The sequence below is a fragment of the Pogona vitticeps genome, chromosome 3 (genome assembly GCF_051106095.1).
Source record: "Pogona vitticeps strain Pit_001003342236 chromosome 3, PviZW2.1, whole genome shotgun sequence".
Taxonomy (NCBI): Eukaryota; Metazoa; Chordata; class Lepidosauria; order Squamata; family Agamidae; genus Pogona; species Pogona vitticeps.
This window is the reverse complement of record NC_135785.1, coordinates 132,978,462-133,000,544: the sequence shown is the minus strand read 5'-3', so window position 1 is coordinate 133,000,544 and position 22,083 is coordinate 132,978,462. Positions and strand designations below refer to the sequence as shown.

Here is a 22,083-nt window from a genome sequence, read left to right as displayed (position 1 = left end):
AGTTTCCTTCTGTTTCTACTTTTCTAGATGTAGGAGGTATATGTTAATGATCAATAGGGTTTTCATACTTCCTGTAAGTACTACTGCCATGGCCAGTTGTCTCAAAGGGGGTTTCGTCGTAGATTTCACTTTCAGAGCCGTTGGTAACAGAATGCTCAGGCCCCCCCTTCAGTCTCCCCAGTCCGCGCCCTGGGATTGCCTTTACCATGAAAGAGTCAAAACCATCTAGTATTATATCTTTGTCAGACCATGTTTCTTGCGAAAGAATGATGTCATATTTGCTGCGAAAGAAAGGAGTCTCATGGGTATGGTACATCTGGTCTAACTTGCCAGATTCCATGATAAAAGTTCAGCTTTAGGTGCAGATTTTTGGTTGCTTTCTGGAGCACACCACCATACTTGAGTGTCTGGTTCCTCCTTCTGCCTTTGGGGTCATTTCCCCTCTTGTGGCAGAGAGAATTTTAATGGGGTTACCATCCTTGTATACTCTTAGCTTCTCCAGAGCAGGCTGGGATACATCTGATGACTGACATCCTCTGTAGATGAGGGGAGCAGCTGGTGTGAGTAAAGGGTAATCTTTATCGGCCCAGTCTTTGTTGTTTTGATTTCTTTGTGTGTCTCTACTAAAAGAAGCTCTTTCAGCTCTACCTGGGTAGGTAGTCCTTGATGCGTTTCGATCTATGGAATCTTTGTGAAGTTGGGCTTTTTGTTTGTTTTTTCCCCATGCAGTATTCCAGGCTGAAGACTTCTTCAAGTTTTTTTTTTTTTTTTTTTTTTTGCCTGCCAATAGTTGATTGGAAAGGTTGCTAAATTGGTGTGCGTTTCCTTTCCTCTGCCATCTGATTTGGTTTTGGAAGGTGATCTGCTGTAAATGGTGGAAACTTCAGCCATCTATACAGGTCACAGCTGGGATTTTCAGCTGTTATCTTCCATCCTTCCTCTCTTTGTTCTGGAACCTGAATTTCTCTGGACGTATTTGTTAGTTTGTGGGTGTCCAATTTTGTGATTGGTCTGAAGTTAATATTTGAATAACTTGTATGTATCCCCCATTTGAATGATACTGCTATTTTTTCAAACTTGTATAACAGGCTCCAAAAATGATGGGCCTGTTTAATATTGGCGAAGATCATGTGTACCCTGCCTCTTAGTTGCCCGGGCTTACTGGGATAAATACAGTAACATTTTGTATTCGTTTGAGCATCCCAACCCTTGCCCAGAATTTCTCTTATTTTCTGTAATACTTCTGAATTGGAGGCCCAGGTGCCATTTGATTTTCTTAGTGCCCAGTTATAGATGGTGATATGGTTCATGGGCTTGGATGATGGGGTTTCAACCGGGGTGGACTCTTCACTGTCTGAGGTTGCTGACCATTGGGGGTTTCGTATCTGTATATTTGTCTTGCATGCTGTCACAGGAAGTGGATGCTGAGGATAGGGTTCTTCTTGGGTATTTCCCCACCATTCATCTATGGTTATTAGCTCTAGATTGGATGTTAGGTCAGGTCCCTCTGTGTCTTCACTTCGGTCATATGGGTCTGTCCAAGCCTTTAGGGTCATCCCGGAGATGGCCATTCGGTCCTGAGATGTTTTTTCCGATAGCTGTGGGTAACTCTGACCTTTAAAAGCTAAGGAGTTATCTTTTTGTGTTTGATCTTTTGTGCCCAGCTCCTTTTTTTGCCTGAAATCTGTTTTCAGTATTCTGAGTGTTTGGGGGAGGTGCTGCTTTTAGAAAGAATCCCCAGCTTTATCATTTCGGCAATGCATTATAGTATTGCTTTAATATCAGCGATTTCTTTCTTTAGGCCATCCAACTTATTGAAAATTGTCTGGTTAGATTTAGCTGAGAGGAAGCCCTGATGTCATAGTTGGATGTAAATAATCCTAGTTTGTTCACTCTCGCGCCCTTGAGCATCTTGGGGACCTACATTTCCTTCCATATGGTTCTCCTTGTGCCCAGGTATTGATAAATTTAGATCCTTATAGGTCATTATTCCATAGAGGCAGAGAGAGCCTTCTCTAGGAGGTCTGTGTCCAGAGACCAATTGCCGATTTCTCCTCCTGAGTGCAGAGTTCCAATGGCAACCCCCTGGTATGTCTTTCCATTACATTGTCCGTAGTAAGTGGGGTACTTGACGTAAATTCCCTCAGTGGCCTTTGATTGTAAGAGGTAGTATGTTCACGTTTGCTGATGAGATCTGAGGCCACACCGAAGTCTGCTATTGAGTTCTGATTTGGCTTTTTGGAAGCCTTTTTTATCTTTTGGTCCTAGTAGTGACCATATTTATACTCCACACATTTAGCTTAATTAGTGTCCCCTTCTACTTCTGCAGTTACAAGCTCCCACTCAGAAGGAAAAGCATATGGGTTTCACAGTTACGGTCAGTAGGTGCTGGATAAAAACACTCTTAGCTCCAGTAAACATTCAGACATAACCGTTAAAGGGCAGGTTATTCCTCCCTGTTCCTTGAAGAACTTTTACTCACTGTGAGCCAGTTGTAGGTTGACGAGGACGTCAGATCCGCCCCTGCTGTATGCCAAACAACTCCCCAGAGAAAGATGGCGTTTCTTAAACAAAGTAAAAGCCTTTCTTGCATACTTGATTCAAGCAGGTGCTTACTGTCCCCAGTAAGGGTGTAGTTCTAATATCTCTCGGCAGCTCCAGTGGTCATTATCTCTTTGTTTACTTTTACCAAAGTTTGTATCATGCAAGTAAAATAGGAGCTTCAACTAAGCAAAAGCGATAACCATATAAAATTATATAAAATAGAGATAAAATCATTGCTGCGTAGCCACGAGCATGTTGCCTGGATGAGCCAGATCCAGAAGGACTCCCACTCCATGTAACTCATTTGCTTTGATCATGTTTTACTTGATCTTTAACTGAACAAATATTTGTTTTGTCCTAAAAAATTTTTTTATCCTCTGATCAAGTTTGACTATGTGGAAGACTCTCAGAATGCTTTTCAGAAAAAACAGGACTAGTTATCATTCTCAACACCTTCTCCAAATATTACCTTTCAGAGAGGTCATTGTACTAAAATTAAATTTAACTGTAAATTTAGCTGGTCCACATCATGAATGAGAATTGACTTGACAGCATGGGATTGTGAGGAAACAGAAGGAAACTGGGACTTGTAGTCATACAAAGATGGAGTCTGTTAGGTTCTGTGAAAGATAGATTTGAAAGCACTGAAATGTTCTCATGAGATTGTTGTTAGAATTCTGCTGCCAGAAATAAAGATAAGGGAGCAAGGCCAAAGAGGCCCAGAGAAGATGAAACATAGCATACTACTTAATAGGGGAAAGATAAGTCACCTGGGCTCGGATTTTCTCCTGTGAAATGTGGGAGGTGAACTCTTTTACACCCACTTGCTCTTAATTATTTAACAGCTTGGAAGTGTCATAAAAAAGGTGACCAAAGGTATGTACAACATGGTTCATGTATGTGATCCTTGTTCATTTGTTTGTGAATGTTGTGGAATGTGAGAGGTTAGGTTTTTTTGAAGGAGAAGAGGGGGGAGAAATAGCCAACTTCTCTAGATACTGACATATAGAGAGTGCAAAGATGATTACTTAGCTTAATTTTAGTTATAATTTTACTCAGGAATAGTTAACTTATTTTAATCATTGTAACTGCTGGAGGTGCCTAATGTTTATGCCTTTTAAAGCTACAACTGTATTCTAATGCAACTACTTTGTAAATTAAACAAATATAATTCTTCAACAGAGAAGTGGTCTCTTGAACAGCACGACTTGCACCTAAATCCAGTGAGGACTTGAGAAGGTCACTAATTGCTACTGTAAGTATTGAGAGATCCTACCTGACTAGGCTATTGTGCTATCAAAGCAACCATAAAGTCAATGATTTGCTACCTTGTAAGTTGGCAAGTGTTCTCTTTTAGGTTGGGCTTTTTTGTGGGGCATGTACTATGCACTTCTAGCCCTAAAGGACCTACATCATGTACTCAAATTGGTAGTTTTGCACCCACAGTGACTCCTTGGCTGAGATAATTGTCCCTTTAGGGAGAGATTATTGTGAGAGTGATTATTATTTTATTAGTTATGGCTGCACAGGAGTGGAGCAACAATTGTCAATATTCTATAAGGAAATTCTACAAATGCAGGCAGCCCAAAGAAAAAAATATAGGTAACTTTTAAGCTGGGTTTCAAATCAGTACCAAATGCAGCATATTTTTAGCAGACGGTCTACTTTTGATCGCAGCCAAACTAGGGTCGATTTCGGTAGAGTTTTTTAGTTATTATTTTTTTAAAATGAGAGTGTTCACCCGGCAATCCTCAGATCATACAATCGTGTTCTGGGATCTTCTAGCAATAAGCTGCCTTGGGTCTCTGGTAGGTAAGAAAAGTAGGATAGAAATAAAATAAATGATTTCCCACTGTGACATTGCTCTGTCTATACCTTTGCTACAAGAAGGCTTTTAAGAAAAATATAAGAAAAGTATATGAAAATACTAGAGTCAAAAATTCATAATCCATACGGCCATTATCCAGATTGTCTCTCAGTTTTTAAATTAATGTATGCTTGCAATAATTTTTATCAGTTATAGTGTAAACAACCAATTATTTAATTAAGCCTATTGTTTTGTATTAAGCTGAAATTCCAACACCTTTGGTTGGATCCAGTCTTAATGTATTTGTTTAATATGAACAGACACGTTCTATGTCTGAGCTTACAGAACTTTTCTATGAACGTTTTATTCAAATACCTATCAAAGGATAATTTTGGTCCCCACTTTGGACTTCTCTATAGCATTCTCCCTTTCCGACTGCAATTCTCACACTGAAGATATGGGTTTAAAAAATCCCAAAGTTTATTCAAATAAAGAAATGGCAATTTATGAACAATAGATTATTAATATAAACAATATCAAAAAGATATACTTTATGTTGAAGATGTGACAACTTCTTCCAAGCTCTCAATGTGACTATGAAACACTATTTCATTTGGCCTGATATTAATTCAAGGATGTCTGCTTGAAGGAGATGCAAAATTATCATGGAATATATCCTTTCAGCAGTGAACAATAGCAAATTGCAATAAATTCTGTTGAGCAAAAAAGCAGGGACAAAGCAATGCATTAAAGTTCAGGCTGAAATGAAAAGAAGGGAGTATTATGCAAACAGGCACTGCAAAACTGTGTCCAGCATGTGCAAAACAGAACTACTGAGAAAGGAAAGAGTAGTGAGCAAGTGATTACTTATGAAAGGCAAACTCCCTGAGGTTGTGCAGTGAGGAGGGCAAACAATTGGGGCATAATCAGGAAATATTCATTCTTGTGTGGTTTTGGAAGTGGAAGCCATGTTATTCTATGCTAGCAAGTCAGCAAAACCAAAAGAAAATTAGACAATGAAAGCATTGTGGCATCTTAAAAACTAATTGTTTTACTTCCTGGTGTGGGAAAACTTTGAAAACTAGGACAAGGGTAAATCGAGAAAGACATCCACAAGGGACCAGTAGTGTCAGGTCTAGAACATCGCTGTAGGAATTGATAATCAAAGTTTGTAGAAAGAATCTGATCAAATACTACAGCAGTGCTAGCAACCTGCTTACCAGTTAGATTTAATACAGCTGTGGAAATAAAATGCTAGAGAAGAAACCTGTAGAAGCTAATCTCTAATTGGCCACAAGGGGCAATAAAGCAAACAGCCTCAGAAGACTGGTGGGAGGGATGGTCGAATGAAGAGAAGAAGGAGCTTCTCTGTGGGATTGATTTATGAAGCAAACTATTACTATGGACTCTGGGTTTGTGTTATGATAAATGGACTGACATGTTGTCAATCAATTAATATTTATTTGCGACCTCTGACCCATAAAATATATACATATAATATTTAAAAAAAGAGGAAGCAACTAAAACATTTCAAGACAGTTAAAACACTATAAAGTAATAATAGATTACCCATATATTGTTTTTAATATTAATATTATATGCAATCAATCAATTTTAATTCTGTGGTCTCCGACCCATTAAAATACATACATGTAATATTTAAAGTAGATGGAATCAATTACAACATTTCAAGACAGTTAAAACAGTGAAAATTAATAAAAAGGTTTACCCATATATTGCTTTTTAATTTTTGTTGTTTCCATTACGACGGGGTTAGGTAAAGATTGTTTTTTGTATTCTTTGAGCAGAGAGAAGGAATTTGGTCACTGATTCAGTGGTTATCTTGTTTGTGTCACTTCAGAAATATTTTGTATCCCAAATCAGAGTCCTACCTGAAAGATTCATTATGGGCTTGAGGAATTTGATACACTCCAAAAGGACGCGCGTCAACGGTACAAATTCTGCATCCTTACAAGGGCACAATCTTGTGCCAGAATATCACCCATTTAAAACTGCGGATTGGAGACAGTTAAATCAGGCTCCTCAAAAGACGTGCCTGTATTTTGGGATAATCAAATTCTCTAAATACCTAGCCCTTTGGGAGAAATTATAGTTCAGGCCAAGGTGCAAGATGGAGCACGTTTTGCAAGCCATTGAAATGGAGGACTGGAAGTCAATGTCCCGGATCCGCTTTTCTAAGATAGAGTTGGCTGCCTTGGGTTCCTGGGCATAAAAAAAATCAAAAGAGAGCCCTAATAGATGCTGTTTTGCTGGAAAAGCTTTAAGCCATAAACTATTATGGAATATTTCTGTAGAAGATTTAGATATCCCATAGATGGATCAGCATGTATTACCTTGTTCCAAAATCTAAAAGCAGATAGCCACGCGCTGCATTCTAGTGATGTTAGACCAGTCTCTAATCGTAAGGCAGCTGCAGGGACGCATCTTGCCATTCCCAGAATGGATCTTAGAAAATTTGAAAGAACACTCTCTATATGTGTGAAATCCTAGGTTCCAAGTTGGTATACCATATAACAGTTGGGGCAGAATCTTGAGCTTAAAAACTTGAATAACAGCTGGAATAAATTGTCCCCCCTTAGTAATGAAAAAAAATGCAAGATAGCTTTCTGCATGCTCTGGGTTGCTTGAATTATGGTCCGTCTATGGGCAGCCCAGGAAAGTTTATGGTGGAATCTAATACCTAGGTACTTTAGCAGTTTTATTTGCTCAATGCAAGAACCATTAATTGTCCATTTTCTAGTTGTTACAGAATGAGTGAAAACCATAATTTTGGTTTTAAGAAAATTTAGAACCAATTGGTTCTTCTCACAGTAGGTCATAAATGTGCGGTTCAGCCGTTCAAGTCCTATTTTCAATAGTGACAGAAGGACCGCATCATCTGTGTAAAGCAGTAGGGGGCATTTCGTCTCCGCCAATCTAGGAGGATGAAAGTCTGTTCCAAGACACCACCCAAACAGATCCTTTAAATACAGGTTAAATAGTGTGGGGGCCCTGTCGAACCCTTTTATTAGCCTGAATAGGTTTTGTTAGGTTTCCTTCTGTACCACATCTAACACGGAGTGTGGTGCCTGATAAAGACATTTAATAAGATACTAAAATTAAATTTAACTGTAAATTTAGCTGGTCCACCTCATGAATGAGAATTGACTTGACAGCATGTGATTGTGAGGAAACAGAAGGAAACTGGGTCGTAGTCATACAAGCATGGAGTCTGTTAGGTTCTGGCTGAGATAAATATCCCTTTAGGCAGAAATGATTGTGAGAGTGATTATTATATTATTAGTTATGGCTGCACAGGAGCAATAATTGTCAATATTCTGTTAGGAAATTCTTAAAATGCAGGTAGCCGAAAGAAAAAAAATAGGTAACAAAATTACGTGTTGGCGGTGAAAGTCTTAGCGAATATACTTCTTTCTTTCTTTCTTTCTTTCTTTCTTTCTTTCTTTCTTTCTTTCTTTCTTTCTTTCTTTCTTTCTTTCTTTCTTTCTTTCTTTCTTTCTTTCTTTCTTTCTTTCCTATTGAGTGGAATATCACACTTTAATTGCCTTTAAGTTCTCTCTCATAAAGGGAGTGCTTGGTTGAGAGGAACTGACTCCTCTCTGTATCCCACCAACTGCTAGCCCCTGTATACATTGGCTGTTTTGTGTTGGCCCAAGAAATCAGAATATTTATGGAAATATATGAACTTAAAAGAAAAAAAGAAAAAAGTAGAATCCTCAGGACGATATTCAGATCGGAAGAGCTCCAAACTGATTCACATTGAATTGTGCATCAATGAAAACTAATGTGAATCATTTGCACCTGAAAAGTTTTAAAGTGGAAATGTAGACATTTAATAAATGGAATTAATGCAATATCTCCTCCTGAGCCTGTGACTCTGGCAAGCCATGAGGTTGGTTTGGGATCTGTTTTCTTTTTTTCCTCCCCTTTAAATCGCTCTTACACTATTGTATAATTTTTACCATTGTTATATTTAATTAAAACAATATTGAAACCTAAGAATTATCCTGAATTTCACCTTGACAGTGTAATTATAAATAATAATAATATATTTACGGTCCTTAGACCAGTAACGTATAAAACCTTATAAAACGTTAAAATTTCTTTCTAATATTCCGTTAGAACTGGGAACTGCAATCTAATTGTTATTTATCTTCCGCAGTCAAGGTATTGCTACACAGAACCTCGCAACCCGACAGGTGATCTGCACATCAACATCTGATAGAAGGAACTCAAGCCTATTTTCCTCCGAACGTCCTGGGAATCTATCTATTAAGGGGGTTATAGTCTCTTTTCGCACAGCAGGTTAAAAACATGTGCTGTATGGTCTCAATCTCAGTTGGCAGGAGCATAGCCTTTCAGCAATAGGGTTATTTTTAACTTCCCTTCTAGAACAGCAGAGGGGAGGGCCAAACACCTTGCCAAAGTAAAGGCTCTTCTAGTTCCTTTAATTTCCAAAGGTATTGGCCGGTTCCATATAGTTTTTTATATACATCCTTGCTGCCATGTTTTGGATTCTAGAGAGGTCTGTTTGATATTCATTGTCCTCTATTCTTTTTTTGTTTTGTGTGCTCTATTCCAGAAGATACTATATAAGTTTCTGAGACTTAACAATACTAGCAGTTCTAGGAGGAGAAAAAAAAATCAAATATACTGTATATAACGCCAAGCATATATTATGTACTAATATTGTACTAATATTGTGTTTCCTCTGGGGAGATATTTTAGTCAGAAGGTCTGGCTTCTTCAATCTGCTTTTTGTTTGATTATCCTTTCTCTGCGAGGTAAATGTGCAGCTACAAGCAGAAAACAGGCAGGCCCTCAGGCCCTGAGAATGTATGGTTCACCCAAAGTTGTAAAGGCAAATTCACTTCCACTAGCTTTTAACGACTTGGAAAATCACCAGAATGCAAACTGTAAATCTCTGGCCATGTTTCGCACTACTTTATTATGAATGAGGAACGTGCTTCTCCACCTGGCTTGCCTTCTCTGGTGGCCTCGACCAACCTCTGGCTGAAGATAAATTCTTTCGTTGGAGGATAGGTATGAGTATCACAATTCAGAGCGGTAGGTCAGGAATTCAGTTGTTTGTTCTCCCCCTTTCCTTGTTGTGTTGATGAAAACGGCAGGAAATTCCAAAGGTTGTTTTGGCTCCCTAAATGCTTGGCTACAAAAGATTCTTCAAGAGCTATTTAGAAGCTATTTGGAGGGAAGCTATTTGCAGTTTTTAAAGAACTATGTATAAAAGTTAAAAGCATTGAATGAAATAAAAACAAGAGAGCAGGAATGCGAGGGAGAGAATGCTGCTTCCGCACCCTACCAGAACCGGAATGCTGTAAAGTGTACGACAAAAGGACTAAAGAAAGGACAACTCTGTATGTACTGCTACAATATTGCTACAATACAATTTTCTTTATTGCCCTCACTTCCATTGTCTGTCTGATTACTGGTAGCTGAATTGGATAAACCTCTGCTGGGTCAAAGGGCACCCCCTTATCTGTAAAGTCCCTGCCAAGTAGGATTGCTTAAGAAGTTGCTGAAGAATATGGTATGGAGCATGTTTTGGTGTGATGCTTTTTATTTTATTCATTGATCTCCATAGTATTGTATACTTATATTTACGGACTGTCTTTTAATTACAGTATTGTAATCCTCCTTGGTTCTTCTTAAGGAGAAAGGCAGGTTAATTTTTTTACAAAAATTATAAATAAGAATCTTCTCATGCTGGTGGACAGTAGGAACTTCTCACTCATGAAGTATTTTTTTCTATGCTCTGTTCACTTACTGACACTTCCTGGCAAGGAGGATGGAGAAATAAGTAGGAGAAAGAAACATCATTCTCTGAAAGAAAATCTGCAGGGTTTTGAAGGCTTCCATATCTGCATGATAATTAAAGCAAGTCATGCAAGCTTTGTGTTAATTACAGTATTTCCCATTGAGAGAATCAGGACAGAACTGAACCTTTCAAGCGTCTTTATGGTTGTCAGGAACATGACTGAAGTGACTGAGGGTCAGATAGTACAGCTTTTACTGTACTATCTGACCCTTCTTGGGTCAGATAGTACTTTGTAATCTCCTTTTGCTTACCAGCAGGATTAGTAGAGCCTTCTGCAAGCAGACAGCAATAGAGGAAATCATGAAAGCATGCCATTATTTTGATACATTTTCTACAGATCTCAAATAAAACATTCCTGAACCTGTCACAAAAATTGAATCAAATTTAGAGAAAATAAAATCCGAAATTCAAATTATGCAGTAGCATTATCTGGTACTCATCTTTATTTTTTAAAACAAAGCAATGTGGCTGAACACAATATGGCACCAGAGGCCATTTGATGGAGAGGATTTATATACAATTCTGCTCTGCTTCACTTGTAAGGAGGTTCGTTATTCCCCTCAGGCGACCCCTTCATTTCGGCTGAGTCTTTATACCTTTAACATCAGGAACTTTATTTTCGCCTACATCCACCAGCACATTCTTAAACGGTAACATCCGTTCCAACATAGGCAACTGGCCATTCTCAACATCATTCAAACTTTGGTTGTAGTCCCAAGGAGTCAGTGGTGTTGTGCCCCATAAAGTCCCTTGGGCGCCGGTTGAGGGGGTGGGAGACTCCTCATCGCGCAAATCGAACCACAGCACCATCAGGACCTTCTGGAAACGGAGCTGTCAAATTCACGTTGTAATTCTGCCTCTCGAGGTTTCACTATAACGTTCCACTCCTGGACCTCAACTTTTGACATGTCTCCTGAGGAGCCGAAGGGTTGGGTAAAAGTCCTCCCACCCTCAGATTTGGGAAATCCCGTAAAAGCCCTTGATTCTGGACCTTCTCAAACGCCCTCCTTCTTTCCTCCCGCTTCTTTCTTTTGTATTCCTTCACTACTGTACTGAACCAAACTACCCCCTTATATTCCTCCCCAACCGTCACCTCTTGCTCCTCCCACTCTCCCTCAGCCAAGCACACTTCCAACTTCCCCTCTACTCCTGTCAACTCCTTTCCCTTTTCATCTCCACTTTCACTATTATCCCGCTGTTCTTTTCCTTTGTCACTGTCCACTTTGATCTTTGCCGACGGCTCACTTCGATTCTCCACACCTTCACGCCACTCCTGCCGCAACCTACAATAAAGAGATAATATTCTCTAATACAGTTTACTGAAATCACGCATGCAACAGGTTTATTGAACATTTTACAAAATGCTGTGTGATCTAGTTGTTCTGGCAGAAGAGCTTGTGAAATTAATTTTGAAAGGAATTGCATTTATACTTCCAAGAATCCCAAAACATTGCCTCCCCCACTCCAGAATAAAGAGGTGAAACATGTTATAGATAAATTATGGGCCACACTTTATTATTAACAAATATAATAAACATCAAACTTTCAAAGAATTAGAGGTGCCTGCCATCGGAGGTCGGTGAAATGAGTACCCAACTCGAGGGGGGAGACAATGCGTAGCCTGTATAAATAACATGTAAACTGCCCAGATAGTGCTTATAAGCAGCACACTTTGATAGTGTGGAATCAGGTTTGCAGCTGGACCCCTTAATCAAGAAAATGGGAGAATCCCAAGCCCCAAGGCAACCTTGGGTGTTGAGCCCTTATTCCATTGGTGACCATCGGCCCAGGTGTGGCCCCAGCTCATCCTCCCCCACACTATAATCTCACAATCCACAGCCTTCACCAAACCATCTTCATTTTGCACTACCCACCATAGCACTGGAACCAGCTACGTGCCCGCCAACAATCCTCCACCACCTTAAATCAAGAAAGAACAAGAGGAGGTAGCGAAAGAGATTATCTTTTAAAATAAAGTAGATCAAGATGGTAAAACAGGAACAAAATAAAGACGTTGTTTGAGTGTATTAAGGCCTAGAATGAAGGACATCAAGAAAGAAAGAAAGAAAGAAACAACCTATAGAAAGCTTCTCCGAGTCCCTCCAATCAAGATTGGTTAATCAAGAACAACAGAAAGAAGCGAAAGAGATCGTTTTAAGAGAGAGCTAGAATGAAGTCAGTAAAGAACAACAGAAACAACCCAAAGAAAGCTTCTTGTTTAGAAGTAAATCAAGAACAACGAAAAGATGCAAAAGAGAAGAGGTGGAAGAGTATTGGCTAGAAGTAAGTCAGTAAAGAACAAAAGAAACAACCGTGTGTATTAAGGCTAGAATGAAATAATTCCAGAAATAACCTGAAAAAAACCTAAAGAAAGTTTCTTCGAGTGTATTAAGGCTGGAATGAAGTAAATCAAGAAAGAACGCCAGAAACAACTTAAAAGTTTCATCGAGTGTATTATGGCTAGAATGAAGTAAAGCAAGAAAAAAACAATAACCTAAAGCAAATTTGTTCAAGTGTGTTAAGCGTAGAATGTAGTAAATCAAGACAGAACAACAGAAACAACCTAAAGAAATCTTTTTCAGTCAACTCAGACTAGAATTAAGCAAATCAATAAACAACAGAAAGTGAAATACATCTTTTTAAAGCGGGAATGAAATCAAGAAGGAACGGCAGAAAGAAAAGTGATAATATTTAAGGCTAGGAGGTAAATCAAGAATGAACAACAGAAATAATCAAAAAGCGTCTTCGAGTATAGCTAGAATGAAGTAAATCAAGAAAGGAGAAAGATGTTTTAGGGACGTAAGGCTAGAATTGTTAAAAATACCAACAGAAAGAAGCGAAAGAGATCGTCAAAGAGTTTTAGAAAAATTAAATCAAGAGAAAATAGGTGAAAGATCATGTTTAAGACTAAAGGCTAGAATGAAATAAAGATCAACAGAAAAAACCTAAAGCTTGTTTGAGTGTACTAAGGTTAGAATGATATTAAAGAACAACAGAAAGAAGTGAAAATGATCATGTTTCAGGGTAAAAATGAGGTAAATCAAGAAGGAACAAAAGAAACAATAAACATATCAATAAATAAAAAAATATCATTTTTGCTGCTTTCTGTTGCTTTTTCATGACTTACATTCTATCAATAAACTAAAACATGACCTCTATTCCTGTTGTTCTTTCTTAATTAACCATTCTAGCATTAATTACAAGCTTTCAGCTTGTTTCTCGATCTTTCTTTTATTTTATTCTAGCCCCAATAAGCATTCGCTTCTGGTTTTTCTTCATTTACTTGATTCTAGCATTAAAACATTAGAACAAGCGTTCTTTAGGTAGTGTCTGTTCTTTATTTTTACTCCATCCTAGCCTCAATACTCTTAAACGTGGTCTGTTCCGCTTCTTTCTGCTATTTTTTCTTGATATACTTCATTCTGGCATGTACACTAGAACAAGCTAGGTTGTTTCTGTTCTTGATATATTTAATTCTAGCTTTATTACACTAGAACAAGCGTTCTTTAGGTTGTTTATTGGTTTACTTCATTCTATCATTCTGAACACCCTTAATCATCTGTTTCCATTTCCTGTTCTATATTGATATTACCACTCTATCCTTGATACCCTTAAAATGTCCTTTCTTGATTTACTTCTACCATTAATACATTGAAAACATGACTTCTTTCGCCTCCTCTTGTTTTTTCTTGATTTACCTGATTCTAGCTTTAATAATCTTAAATATTAACTTTCATTTCTTTCTGTTCTTTAATGAATTACCTTAATGTAGGCTTAATACATTCGAAAAAGCTTTCTTTAGTTTGCTTCGTGGTTCTTTCTTGATATACTTCTTTCTAGCCTTAATACTCTTACAACCATTTCTGTTGTTTTTTTCCTAATATCCTTCATTCAAGCCTTAATAAACTCAAACAAGGTTTCTTTAGGTTGTTTCTGTTCTTTCTTGATTTACTTCATTCGAACCCTAACAGTAAAATAACGGTTGGGGTTAGCGTTAGGTTTAGGGTTAGGGTTCGGGTTAGGGACAAGGGTTAGGGGTTAAGGTAAAGTTAAGTTTAGGGTTTGAGTTAGGGTTACGCTTAACGTTAGGGTACGCTTTAGGGTTAAGGTTAGGATTAGGGTTATATTAAGGCCTAAATTTAGGGTTAGGGCTAGGGTTACGGATAGGGTTACAGATAGGGTTAAAATAAGGGCTAGGGTTGGGGTTAAGATTAAGATTAGGATTAGGGCTAGATTAGGGTTCGGGTTCTGATGAGAGTTAAAGTCAGAGTAAGAGTTAGAGTTAGCCTTAAATTAAAGGCTATGGTTAGGGTGACCGTTAGGGTTATGCTAATGGTTAGGGTACTAAAGCTAGAATCAAGTAAATCAAGAAAGCGATCATGTTTAAGGCTATTAAGGCTAGAAAGGATATCGGTAAAGAAAAACAGAAACTACCTAAAGAAAGCTTGTTTGAGTGATGAAGGAAATGAAAAAGGAACAGAGGAAATCGAAACATCATGTTTCAGTGTATTAAGGCTAGAATGTAAATCAATAAAGAAGCAACCTAAAGAACGTTTATAAGTAGCGTATTAAAGCTAGAACAAAGTAAATCAGGAAAGAAAGAAGCGCTAGACATCATGTTTAAGAGTATTAAGGCTAGAATACAGGAAACCGGTAAAGAACAGAAAGCCTACAGAAAGCTTGTTTGAGTGTATTGTCTAGAATGATGCGAAAGACCATGTTTAAGAGATTTGAGGCTAGGATGAAGGAAATCAATAAACAATGCAAACTACCTAAAGAACGCTTGTTCGAGTGTATTAAGGCTAGAATGATGTAAAGCAAGAAAGAACAGAAGAAACCTAAAGCAACTTTGTTCTGGTGTACTCAGGCTAGAATGAAATGTCAAGAAAGAATAAAAGTAACAACCTGAAGAAACCTTGTTCTAGTGTATTAAGGCTAGAAAGAAGTATATCTAGAAAGAACAGAAAGCGACATTCATGTTTAAGGGTATTAAGCCTAAAATGAAGTAATTTAAAAAGAACTGAAACAACATAAAGAAACGTTCGAGGGTACTAAGGTTACGATGAAGTAAATCAAGAAAGAACAAGGAAGGAAACTAGAGAAAGTTTTCGAACGTATTAAGCCTACAATAAGGTAATTCATTAGAGCAGAAGGAAATTTTAAGATTATTAAAGCTAGAATCCAGTAAGTCAAGAAAGAACATGTTTCTGTTCTTTCTTGATTTCTGTTGTTTCTGTTGTTTCTGTTCTTTCTTGGTTTACTTCATTCTAGCCTTTGTACACTGAAATATGATTCGCTTATTCTTGTTCTTTATTGATCTAGCATTAATACACGTTTTTTTCTTGACACTGAAACATGATCTCTTTCGATTTCCTCCTTTCTTGATTTCCATCACTCAAACAAGCTTTCTTTAGGTAGTTTCTGTTTTTCTTTACCGATATCCTTTCTAGCCTTAATAGCCTTAAACATGATCTCTTTCGCTTCTTCCCCTTTTATTTCTTGATTTACTTGATTCTAGCTTTAATACCCTAACCTTTAGCATAACCCTAACCCTTAGGTCACCCTAACCCTAGCCCTCGATTTAAGGCTAACCCTTAGTCTTTTAACTCTCATCGGAACCCGAACTTTAACCCTTACCCTATCCGTAACCCTAGCCCTAACCCTATTTAAGCCTTATTTTAACCCTAATAATAAACCTTAACCCTAAAGCCTACCCTAGTAACCCCAAGCCTAACCCTAAACCTAGCGCGAACCCTAACCGTTACTTTACTGTTAGGGTTAGAATGAAGTAAATCAAGAAAGAACCAAAAAAACTTCCTAAAGAAACCTTGTTCTAGTATTTAAGGCTAGACTGAAGTAAATCACGAAAGAACAACAGAAAGAAGCAAAAGAGGTCATGTTTAATATTAAAGCTAGAATGTAGATCAAGAAAGTTCAACAGAAAGAAGCAAAAGAGATAATGTTTAAAGGTATTAAGGCTAAATTGAAGGAATTGTGAACAACAGAAATTTATAAAGCTTGTTTGAGTTTATTAAGGCTTGAATGAACGCTATAAAAAAAAACAGAATGAAGAAAAAGGCCAGGTTTAAGAAATTTGAGGGTGTTAGAAAAAGGTTAGAAAAAAATTAAATCAAGAGAAAACAACAGAAGGAAGCGAAATAGATCTTGTCTAAGACCAAAGTTAGAATTACATCAAGATAGAACACGAGAAACAACATAAAGAAAGCTACTATAAGGCTAGAATGAAATAAAAAAAGAATAGAAAGAAGCGAAAATCATTTTGCAGTGGTTTAAGGATGGAATGAGGTAGGTCAAAAACGAACAAAACATGAACCGTCCTTAATATTAAACCTGATCTATTTTGCTTCTTTCTGTTCTTTCATGATTTACTTCATTCTAGCCTTAGTAATTTTAAACATCAGTTTCTAAGCTTCTTTCAGCTTTTCTTTTTTGATTTGATTCTAGCCTTAGAAGAAGCGTTCTTTAGGTAGTCTTTTTCCGTTTTGATTTACCTTAGCCTTTACACTGTTAAACATGCTCTTTCGCTTCTTTCTGTTGATCCTTTACTTCATTCTAACCTTAATACACTGAAACATTTTTTGCATCTTTCTCTTGTTCTTTCTTGATCTAATTCATTCCCTTTAATACAACGTTTCTTTAGGTTATTTCTGCTGTTTATTGATTTACTTCATTCTAGCATTAAATCTCTTAAATATTTTCGCTTCTTTCTGTACTCATTTACATAATTCTGGCCTTCATAAACAGCTTTCTCTCATTTGTTCATTCTTGATTTACTTCATTCTAGTCTTAATACCCTTAAACATAAACTTTTTCGCTTCTTGTTCTTTCTTGATTTGCTTTTCAAACTTTAATACTATTATCTTTCATTTCTTCCGATTTTCTTTTTTGATATACCTTATTGTAGACTCAATACACTCGAACAAGGTTTCTTTAGGTTCTTTGTTCTTTCTTGTTTTACTTCATTCTAACCTTCAAAACCCTGGAACAAGGTCTTTTTAAGTTTCATTTGTTCTTTCTAAATTACTTCATTTTCGGCTTACCATTTAAACATGATTTTCATTTTTTATTCCTGTTTTTTCATCTTTCTAGCCTTACTACACTTTACCATGATCCCTTTCGCTTCTTTCTGTTGTTCCTTCTTGATTTACATCATTCTAAGCTTAAAACTGTTAAATATGATTTCGCTTCTTTTTTATTTACTTCATTCTAGTTCCTTTATGTTCCTGGATTTCTTTCTAAGTATCCTTAAACATCTCTTTTTCTTCTTGTTCTTTCTTTTTACTTCGTTGTAGCTTTAATACTCTGAAACATGATCTCTTTTTCTTCTTTCTGTTCTTTCTGGATTTATTTCATTTTAGCGTTAATACACTTGAACAAGGTTTCTTTATATTGTTCCTGTTTTCTTTCTTGATTTACATAAAGAAAGTTGTTCGAGTATATTAAGCGTACAATAAGGTAAATCAATAAAGAACAACGGAAAGAAATGAATGAAATAATTAAAGATCGAATCAAGTAAATCAAGAAAGAACAAGAGGAAGAAGCGAAAGAATCCTTTAAGAGTTTTAAGGCTACAATGAAGTAAATCACTAAAGAACACCAGAAACAACCTAGAGAACATTTGTTGTAGTGTTATTAAAGCTAGAACGAAGTAAATCTAGAAAAAAACAACAGAAAGAAGTGAAAAAGACCACGTTTAAGAGATTTCAGGTTAGAATGAAGGAAATCAGTAAACATAAACCGGCTAAAGAAAGCTTGTTTGAGTGTTTTAAGGATGAAGTAAATTAAGAAAGACCAACAGAAAGCCTCGGTTTGAGAGTAATAAGGCTAGAATCAAGTAAATCTAGAAAGAAGTACAGAAAATAACTGAAGAAATGAACAAGAATGAAATCAATAAAAAAACAAGAAATGAAAGATAATGTTTACTATTGTAAGAATGAAGCAAATCAAGAAAGTACAACAGAAGCAAAAGAGATCATATTTAAGGGAATTAAGGCTAGAATGAAGGAAATCCGTAAGGAACATCAGAGACTGCCTATAGCTTGTTTCTTTGCATAAGGCTAGCATGAAGAAAATCAAGAACAGAAAGAAGCGAAACATTAGGTTTAAGAAATTTGTGGCTATAATGGAAATCAGTAAAAAAACAACAGAAAGCCAAAAGAAAGCTTGTTTGAGTGTATTAAGACTGGAATGAAGGAAATCAAGAAGAACAGAGATCATTTAGAGAAATAAATCAATGTAGAACAACAAAAAAAGGAAACAGCTATTTAGTGGTATTAAGGCTAGAATGAAGTAAATCAGGACAAAGAAGTGAAAGAGATCTAAGAGGTTTACGGCTACAATGAAGTAGATCAATAAGGAACAACAGAAAACCTAAAGAACAGGTGTATTAGTGCTGGAATGTTTAAGAATATTAAGCCTAGAATGAAAAATCAAGAATTACAGAAACAATAGAACAAGGGTTATTTAGGTTGCTTCTGTAAATCTTGAAAGGTAGAATGAAGTAAATAAAGAAGAAAAGAGATGCAAAAGAGATCATGTTTCATAATCTCATTCGCTTCTTTCTGTTGTCGACTACTTTCTAGCCTTAATACACAAGCTTTCTTTGTTGTTTCTTTTTCCTTACTGATTTCCATTCTAACCTTACTACCCTTAAACATTATATCTTTCCCTTATTCTTGTTCTTTCTTGATTTAATTCATTCTAGCATTAATAAACATCTCTTTCGTTTTTTTCTGTTGTCCTTTCTTGATTTACTGAATTCTAGAACATAATACATTAGAATAAGCGTTCCTTAGGTAGCGTCTTCTTTTTTGATATACTTCTAGTCTTAATATTAAATATGATTTTTACATCTGTTGTTCTTTCTTGATTTACTTCATTCTAGTTTTAATACTTAAACATGATCTCTTGCTTCTTTCTGTTGTTCTTCATTTACTTCAGAAGTCTAGCCTTAATACACTAGAACAAGGTTTCTTTAGGAAGTTTCTTTGGTTCTTTCTTTATTTCTCTCCAGCCTTAGTAGACTAGAACAAACTTTCTTTAGGTAGTGTGCTGTTTTTTATTGATTTACTTCATCCTAGCCTGAATAGTCCCAAATATCATCTGTCACTTTTTTCTGTTCTTTCTTGATGTACTTCATTCTAGTCTTAATATACTGAACAAGCTTTCTTTAGGTTGTTTCTGTTGTTCTTTCTCGATTAACTTCGTTCTAACCCCAACTGTAAAGTAACAGCTAGGTAAGGGCTACGTTTAGGGTTAATGTAAGGTTCGCATTAGGTTTTGGGTAAGGGTTAGTTTTACATTTGGGGTTAGGGTTACGTTTAGGGTTTCAAAGAAGGCTAGAATGAAGTAAATCAAGAAAAAAACAAAAGAAACAGTCTGAAGAAACCATATTCTGGTGTATTAAGGAAAGAAATGAATGAAATAATTAAAGAAATAATTAAAGATAGAATCAAGTAAATCAAGAAAGAACATGAGGAAGAAGCGAAAGAATCCTTTATGGGCCACAACGAAGTAAATCAAGAAAGAACAACAGAGAAAACCTAAAGAGATCGTTCAAATGAATTAAGGTGAGAATGAAAGAAATCATGAAAGAACAATAGAATGAAGTGAAAGAGATAATATTTAAGTACTAAAGTTAGAATGAAGTAAATCAAGAAAGTACAACAGAAAGAAGCGAAAGAAATCAGGTTTAAGGGAATTAAGGCAAGATCAGTAAAGAACAACAGAAACAACCTAAAGAAAGCCTTTTTTATTAAGGCTAAAAAGAAGTAAATCAGTAAACAACCTGAAGAAGGCTTGCTGTAGTATTTTAAAGCTAGAAGAAAATAAATCAAGAAAGAAGAAAGGAACCTGGATCATTGTTCTAGGGTATTGCTAGAATGGTAAATCAAGAAGACAACACAGAGATGTTTAAGATATCATGTTTAAGAGTATTAAGGCTAGAATCAAATCAAGGCAGAACAGAAGAAAACCTAAAGAAATCGTTCGAGTGTGTTGAGAATGGAAATCACGAAAAATAAGAGAAAGAAATGAAAGAGATAATGTTTAATATTGAAGAGACTGAAGTAAATCAAGAAAAAAGAGATGTTTAAGAGATTTGCGGCTAGAATGAAGGAAATCAGTAAAAAACAGAGCCTAAAGAAAGCTTGTTTGAGTGTATTAAGACTAGAATGAAGGAAATCAAGAACAGATACAAAAGAGATGAACAACAGATTTTTAATAAAGCACTAGTTATATTGCTAGAATCAAGTAAATCAAGACAGAACAACAGAAATAAAGGAAACAAATGTTTAACCCTTCCTCTATTGCATTAAAGGTAGAATGAGGAAAATCAAGAACAAGGCTAGAATGAAATATCAAGAAATAACAGAGCGAAAGTCATGTTTAATGGTAAGACTAGAATGAAGTAATTTAAAAAGAACACCATAAAGAAACGTTCGAGGGTATTAAGGTTAGAATGAAGTACATCAAGAAAGAACGAAGCTAAAGAAAGCTCGTTCGATTGTATTAAGCCTCAATAAGGTAAGTCAATAAAGAACAACGGAAAGAAATGAAAGAATATTTAAAGATAGAATCAAGTGAATCAAGAAAGGTTGTTCTTTACTTGTATCCTTTAATATAATATCGTTCGCTTTTTTCTGTTGTTCTTGGTTCATTCTAGCTTTCTTTAAGTTGTTCTTTCTTGCTATACTCCTTCCCTTAACATTATCTCTTTTGCTTCTTTCTGTTGTTTCTTGATTTACTTCATTCCGTCAATACTCTTAAATATGACTTTTACATGTCTGTTCTTTCTTCATTTCATTCTTGTTTTAATACGCAAGAACAAGCGTTCTTAAGCTTCTTTCCGTTGTTCTTTATTGATCTCTTAAACATGGTTTTCGCTTCTCTCTGTTGTTATTTCTTGATATCCTTCATTCTAGCCATAATAAACTCAAACAAGCTTTTTTAGATTGTTCCTATTCTTTACTTATTTCCTTCATTCTAGCCCCTTAAACATGATCCCTTTCGATTCTTTCTGTTGTACGCCCGTCGCTTGTCCCAGCTCCTGCCAACCTAGTGGTTGGAAAGCATGTAAATGCGAGTAGATAAATAGGGACCACTTTGGTAACAGCGTTCCATTTCTAAGTCGCACTCGCCATGTGACCACGGAAGATTGTCTACGGATAAAAGTGTTAGGGATAGGGTTAGGGTTAGGACTAGGGCTTGGTCAAGTGTTAGTGCTAGGGTTAGGGTTAGGGTTAGGGCTAGAGAGGGTAATTCAAGGCTAGAATGAAGTATATCAAGAAACAACAACAGGAAGAAGAGAAACAGATCATGTTTGTGAGTATTGTATTCAATGAAGTAAATCAATAAAGAACAGCAGACACTACCTAAAAATTGTTATAGTCTACTACTAAAAAAGAACACGACACTGCCTATAGAAACCTTTTTCTAGTGTATCAAGGCTAGACTGAAGTAAATCAATGTACAACAGAAGGAAGCGAAAGAGATCATGTTTAAGGGAAGGCTAGAATGAAGGAAATCAGTAAAGAACAGGAATAAAGAAAGCTGCTTTGAGTTTATTATGGCTAGAATGAAGGATATCAAGAAATAACAGAAGGAAGCGAAAACCATGTTTAAGAGATCAATAAAGAACAACAGAAAGAAGCTTAAGAACGCTTGTTCTTGCATATTAAAGAATGTAATGAAGAACAGAGATGTAAAAATCATATTTAAGAGTATTATTATATCAAAAAAGAACAGACACTACCTAAGAACGCTTATTCTAACGTATGCTAGAATGAAGTAAATCAAGAAAGGACAACAGAAAGTTATAATGCTAGAAAAATTAATTCGTGTCAACTCAAGAAAG

At 36.3% G+C, this 22,083-nt stretch overlaps 1 long non-coding RNA gene across 5 annotated transcripts in view; it reads left to right on the top strand.

Moving 5' to 3' along the window:
* The window catches only part of LOC140705829 (uncharacterized), a 132,040-nt gene extending 122,243 nt beyond the window's left edge, over positions 1–9,797 (top strand). For all 5 annotated transcript variants that reach the window (XR_013543743.1, XR_013543744.1, XR_013543747.1 and 2 more), the window contains 2 exons: positions 3,727–3,799; positions 8,535–9,797. This is a non-coding gene — a long non-coding RNA (uncharacterized LOC140705829). The remainder of the gene's footprint in view (positions 1–3,726; positions 3,800–8,534) is intronic.
* The last annotated feature ends 12,286 nt before the right edge of the window (positions 9,798–22,083 follow it).